Raw genomic sequence first — 6,516 nt, forward strand, 5'->3', positions numbered from 1 at the left:
ACAACATTCGTGATATCGTCCGAGAATATATTAAGCGGATCAAGTAGATCTTAATTCGTAAAACAGATTATTAGTTGGATCATTGTTCTCTTGTATACATCATCAAATTACCTTTTTTACCAACTTACATTACAAATGAAGTGGATTTCAATTATTATCCAATTGTTACTGCTATCTTCTCTACAAAAGAGAAATTTATGTTTATATATAACTCTAGCAAAATATCTTAAAAGCCCGTGGCAAGGCACGGGCATTCTACTAGTATTGCATAGTTTCAGAGTTATAAAGTTTACAACTCACGAGTCACATAAAGGCATTTCCAACCAATCCTCAATAAATAGTGCTATATCCGATGGAGTAAACCCTTAGTGGAGTAAATTTACTTCACTTAATTTTGGCCAGACCTAGTCAATTGCCTTAATATAATGAAGTAAAACTTACTTTTCGCTCATACATTACGCCGAACACCTGTTATGTGCCCCAGGAGGATGGTGACAAAGCCGGCATGGCGAGTGAGCATGTCCGACTTCGTCAGTCTTCTCATCGCCCCCATCCTGTGGCTAGGGGTGTTCGATGGGAGGGCACCAACCGCCGTCCTTGGCCAGTGCCTTGCCCACCTGCAGCGCGAACCCGGCGCCTAACGAGTGCCCACCCGCTCAAAGGAATCCCACAAACACTTGGTGATCCCAATCAATCTTCCAAACGCGGCGCAGGGGAGCGAGGCAGGGGGTTCACTGGAGAGCAGGGGCGCGAGCAGGCTGCGCGTTCGTGCGTGAACTGAGGCAAGGGCCGGGGTTGCTCACCTCCTTCTCAATCGACGCCCAGATCCCCATCTCTTGATCTCTCCCTTTCGTTCCCGTGCCACACACACACACACACACACACACACACACACACACACAAAGCGACCAGGGGAGGCACCCGAGCCCCACGCCCCTGGGCTCGCCTCCCATGGCGCCCGCGGCTACAACGCCGCCCTTGCCTTGCTACTCTGCTACTGACCCTCACCCGCCTCCAACTCTGGCCAGGGAGCTCCGCCGCCCCCTGGCCGGGGCTCCGCCCTCCGCAGCCATGGCCACTGCCCTCGCGATCAATCTCCCATGACTGTTGCTGCTACTTGTAGCTCCACCCAGGCGTCGCCCGCATGCATCTCCAGCTGTTGCGAGCCTGCGACCTCCTGTTCGCCCCGACCACCTTCGACCTTGTCGTGGCCTTGCCTACGAGCAACTGCCTACTTTCGGCCACCTTCGACCTTGTTGTGGCCCTGCAGTTGCCTGCACCAAAGCCAACAGCAGTAGGGCCGGGGCAGGCAGAGGTGGATGGGGAGTCCGAGGAGGGGCGAGGCGGCACGCGGTAGCGTGTAGGGGAGCAACGCGGTGCCGCACAAAAGGAGAAGGAGGAGGTGCGAGAGAGATCTGAAATTTATACTCCATCCCTTCTTGATGGATGATATTTGTGAGTTGCGTTGGCATTTCCCAGGATGAAGCAGTACAGTGCAGATAATATTTTTCTCAGTTAAGAACCAAAGTTATCAATCTAGTAGGAAAACCACACAGAACCTCGTTAGCAGTACCTGCACACAAAAGAGCAAATACTTGCACCCAATGCAAATAAGGGGGTTGTCAATCCCCACGACGGTTACTTGTAAGGATTAAATCTCGTAGTAATAGGTAATAAGATAAATTTCGAAAGAAAATAAAATAAATAAAAGTGGACCCGTAGGTCGGTAGTGAACTGCCCACGCAACATCGGTAGGGCATCAAGGACGATGTAGAAAACCTTCGTGATCGATTCCCCCTCCGGAAGAGTACTGAAGAAGGCCTTCAGATGGGATCGTGGAAGAACAAAAACTTGCAGCGGCGAAATAAGTGTTTCGGGTAGCTCTCTGGTATACGAGGACCGTTTGGGAATTTATAGAGGTGGAATTAGGTTAGGAAGTGCCACAAGGGGCCCACAACTTGTGGTGCCCCCCCCCCCCCCCGGTTGCGCCCCTTGAGCTTGTCGCTACCTCGTGACTCCTCAGGTCTTGTCCTGAATCTTCATGAGTCCCTTCTGGTCCAGAAAAAATTAATTCAAAGTTTCTTCTCCGTTTGGACTTCGTTTGATATTGATTTTCTAAAAAAACCAGAAACAAGCAAAAAAAACAACAACTTGCACTAGCTTAATAGGTTAGTCCCAGAAATGATATAAAATAGCATATAAATACATATAAACATCCAACATTGATACTATAATAGCACGAAACAATAAAAAATATAGATACGTTGAAACTGTATCAGTGTAGTATATTTAGGGAAGAAAGTTGAGACAGGAGTATAATTTTTACTCCCTTACAGCAGATTAGGGATCGGTGTGTGCGTTAGAGTAGTAAAATTGATTTTGTACTCCTCTAACGCCGGATAGAGATCAATTAGAAATGCCCTAAGGTGGCAACATGAATGAGCCAGCAAAAGATAAAAGGTTAAAAAACTTTCTATACATTGCAATCTCTCAGTGTGCCGTCAGCCACACTAGTTGAAAATACATATCAAATTCCTCGTACTCATTGAAGAAAAACACTGGCGCTTGTTTTATGTGGTCATGGATGAAGTCCTTAAAAAATATCTACCAAATTTTATTAGTAGTGAAAATAAAACTATTTTTGGGCTAAATTAGACGAGAAACATTTATTTGAGCTAATATACAGTATAATCTGATAAATCATGTCAAATCAGTGTTAAATAACATTCTCAACATCCAGGGGCATTATAGACTCTCACCACTAGCTACAGCCTCACCAACCGTTCTAAAAAATGTACCAAACAGTTTTGTTGATCTTCTCAACTTCAACCAGCTCCAGACGCTTCTTACTCTGCCGCAACCAAGTACATGCTCAATTTTTTTTAAACACGATGAACCCACTAGAATTTTCTTTATTGTATGATGGACATTTTTTATACATGCAGCTATGGGAACTCATCATGTCACCATGTAGAGCAAAAGACCCATCTTAGCATGCACTTCTCTCAGCGTGCAACTATGTCAAACCATCTTGTTATGTCATCATGGATGAAAAAAGACACACCTTAACATGCAGCATGCATTCTACTTATATCTAATAAATATTCTACAACAATGCAATAAAAAATACAATGAGTTGTTTAGTTTCAGTTCTCATATTATTAGGGGGTGTTTGGTTGCAAGGGACTAGACTTTTTTTAGTCCTAGGGACTAAAAAAAAGACCCTCCAGTAGAGTCTTTTTCTACTCCTTATAGAAAAATTCACTCCTGTATGGTTACATAGGGACTAAAAGGGATTTTTTCTAGTCTAGTCTCTGTAACCAAACAGGGCCTTAATCCAAAAACCAATGCTTCGTACGACAAAATCTCATTGAGATTATTGTAACTAATTACAGCAGCAACACTCGAGTATTTTTTTCATGAATACGCAAAGTTTGCGTATCATTCCACTGATAGAAGAAGTTTAAAATGAGTACAAGATATGGTACCACACATGAGACAAACGCAATAGGCGTGAACATGATGCGCAGAGTAGAGAAGTAGGGGATGCTCGGCCCAAACAAGAAAAAATACAGCTAAACTCGTCATCCGGAGGAGTAGCCCAACCCAACAACAAGACGATCATGAAGACCCAAGAATGCCGCAAGCAAATAAGACAACGCCTTCATGAAGAAGAATGACGCCGAGACGCCACTGCCGTCTGATCCTGATAACCGGAGCTAGGGTTTCCCCTAATCTTTGAAGAGGGCCCAGATAACGGTCGTGACAACGTCTCTAAGAAGGGAACGGCACCTACGGGTGTCGCCGCTGCCAGCATAGTATGTGGAGATTTTGCCGTGGCCAGAGTCCGAGCAATCCCAAACCGTCAGATCACGAATGGAAGAAGAGGAAGTCATGGTTAGGTCGGGGCCATAACTGCACGAAGGGGAGCCACACCCGTTGCCGGACGCGCGAGCAACAAAGCAGCTGAAGGACACAGATGGGGAACGAAGGTGTGCAGCTGGGCGGAATGAGAGGCGCTAATTATCTGCAAAGCATCATGTAATTGGATGCACAAAAGAGAATAAGCATACGGGTAATATTTTCAATAAAAAATGCTTCTGTATTTTTTGCACACTGAGACGAAGTACAACAATAACCACCGGTGTGTCTGAAAACTACTACAAAAGAAAAGGTCCATCAGATACGTTCCACAATCTAAATAACGATGTAGAGTTCCTCTGTAGGCAAATAAACCAAGGGCGTACTAGCATTTTGAGACCAAAGCTATTATTCTTCACTCTCGAGATATCAAACAGAAAAAAAAAGCCACTCCAAGAAGGCGAACACCAAAGTCGTAACAAATGAATTCCCTCAAAAACAAAAAAGTCGTAACATATATCTTTTTTTTTAGACAAAAGTCGTAACATATCTGAAAGAGGTTGCAGGCCGAACGAGCCCTGCGCGATACTCGGGAAAAGCAAACGTTCAAGCACATCTCCACCGGCCCAGCAGCGAGCCAGCAACCCATGGACTGGGCCATGCACGAGCAACCATCATAAATGGAGAGGAAAGGTTCGACCACAGAATAATCCCACCTCGCCAAGCGCAGCGGCACTGCGATGCATCGGATGGTACATATATGGGGTGCGGGGCTAGCGGTAAAGTCTGCCTTAAACTAATGAGTAAGGAAAACAAAGCGCTGCGGTGAGAGCCGCTCGCGGTGCGGGGTCAAAACCTGCACGGCAATTTTTGTAGGGGAAAGAGGCTGGAGCGGGCACTGACACTGCGGTCGTGTTACGGAAAATTTCTGCAACACGGGTCATGTTATGGAAATTTTTGCAACATATGTCAAGTTGCATATTATTATTATTTGCAACAGAGATCTGTTGCAAAATAATTATCTTTGCAACAAAAGCTTCGTTGCAGTTTTTTCAGCAACGAAGGCCTTGTTTCAAACAAGAAATTGCAACGGATGCGACGAATTGAGCCACTAAGCGTCACCCTTTTATCATTACAACATAGGTCATGTTGCGGGATATTTCTGCAACATGAGTCATGTTGCAGAAATTTTGCAAGATTTTTTTTTGCAACAGAAGTCTTGTTGCAATTTAGTTTTTTTGCAACAGGGGTCTTGCGGAAACTCATCGTAATGGACATTGAGCACGGAGCGGTGCCCGCGTTGACCGAAAGAAAGAAAAAAGATCGCTCCCTCAGGACACGTGTCGTACGGACGAGTAGCGAATGGTCGCGTCTGATCTGCCGGTAGAAGCCAAGCGTTTTCCTAAAACAACTGAATCGTAGAAGCACTTTGCAACACTAACCTATCAATTTTGCTAAAGCCACATCTCTAAAGACGCACAGGATACGCCATTGGAAAAAGCAGCTATGGTGTGCCGTACATGGCAGCAGTGCACAAAGTAGTGTGTGCGGCAGTAAACATCAAATACACATGGATAAGCATCAGCTAATATCCCACGAGTACCACGCACGTGCAAGGGATGGACGTGAAGACACTGTGTATCGTGGGAGAAACGGAACAGGGATCTAACGGCACAGTGGGCGGCGGACGCGCGCTAAAAATTAGCCGGGTGAAACTAATCGTTTCCCTTTTAACATTCAATTAAGTATATATTTTTTAGTACTATTCAGTATATAATTAGGAATATATATAATGTGCGGTCCAAACCTCTTACTATGCACTCCCTCCGTCCCTTTGTAATGGGTTGATTCAACTTTGTACTGACCAAGTGGCTCAACTTTGTAAAAAGAAAATTGAGTCACTTCACTTTGTAAAAAAGAAATTTGTGAAAAAAGTTGAGTCACTTATTTTGGAACGAAGGGAGTATAATATATTGTGCATTGAATGCCTGGTTCCCCTAGTGACTCAGAGCAACTTCAACCGGGCGACCCATTTCGTCCGCCGCCGTTCGTTTGGGTCGGGGCGGACAAAAGTGGAGGCCCAACACGCCGACCCAAACCCAAAACGCGTCCGCGCCGATGCATTTGCGGCCCAAATGCGTCGGTGCGGACGCGGAACGGACGCCACGCGCGCCTTCTCGATATCCGCCGCGGCCCCACCTGACGGTCGCCCAACTACCCGCCCCCTTGCGGGTCAGCTTAATTTATGACCCCGGACCCACGTGCCATCGATGACGGTCGTCCTTTTTAAGCCGACCATGTGGTGGAGCTATCCTCATCCAGTTCCCATCCCCATCTAGGCCACGCTCGCTCCCCGTCGCCGACAAGCAAACCCTAGCCACCCCAGCCACCCAAGCCGCCCAAATGGGGTTCTTCTCTGGCAGCAGCAGCAAGTCGAAGGGCAAGGCCCCCGTCGTCCCCTTCCCCGCGGAGTTCACCCCGCCTCCGCCTACGCCGGCAGAGGCAGTGGGTGAACGTGCCCATGTGAAAGGATCGATATGGTTGACTAGAGGGGGGAGGTGAATAGGCAACTAACAATTTTTAAGCTTTTTTTTACTAAATTAAACTTAGCAACAAAGTAGGTTGTCTAGATGTGCAACTAAGTGAGCAACCTAT

General features: G+C 46.3%; 1 non-coding gene across 1 annotated transcript; it reads left to right on the forward strand.

The window, feature by feature from the left end:
- The first annotated feature begins 4,647 nt into the window (after positions 1-4,647).
- Positions 4,648-4,791, forward strand: LOC119326896. The gene has a single exon (XR_005158252.1). It is a non-coding gene; the product is annotated as a U12 minor spliceosomal RNA (small nuclear RNA).
- Positions 4,792-6,516: the final 1,725 nt, after the last annotated feature.

The sequence above is a fragment of the Triticum dicoccoides genome, chromosome 6B (assembly GCF_002162155.2).
Source record: "Triticum dicoccoides isolate Atlit2015 ecotype Zavitan chromosome 6B, WEW_v2.0, whole genome shotgun sequence".
In the NCBI taxonomy this organism is placed as follows: Eukaryota; Viridiplantae; Streptophyta; class Magnoliopsida; order Poales; family Poaceae; genus Triticum; species Triticum dicoccoides.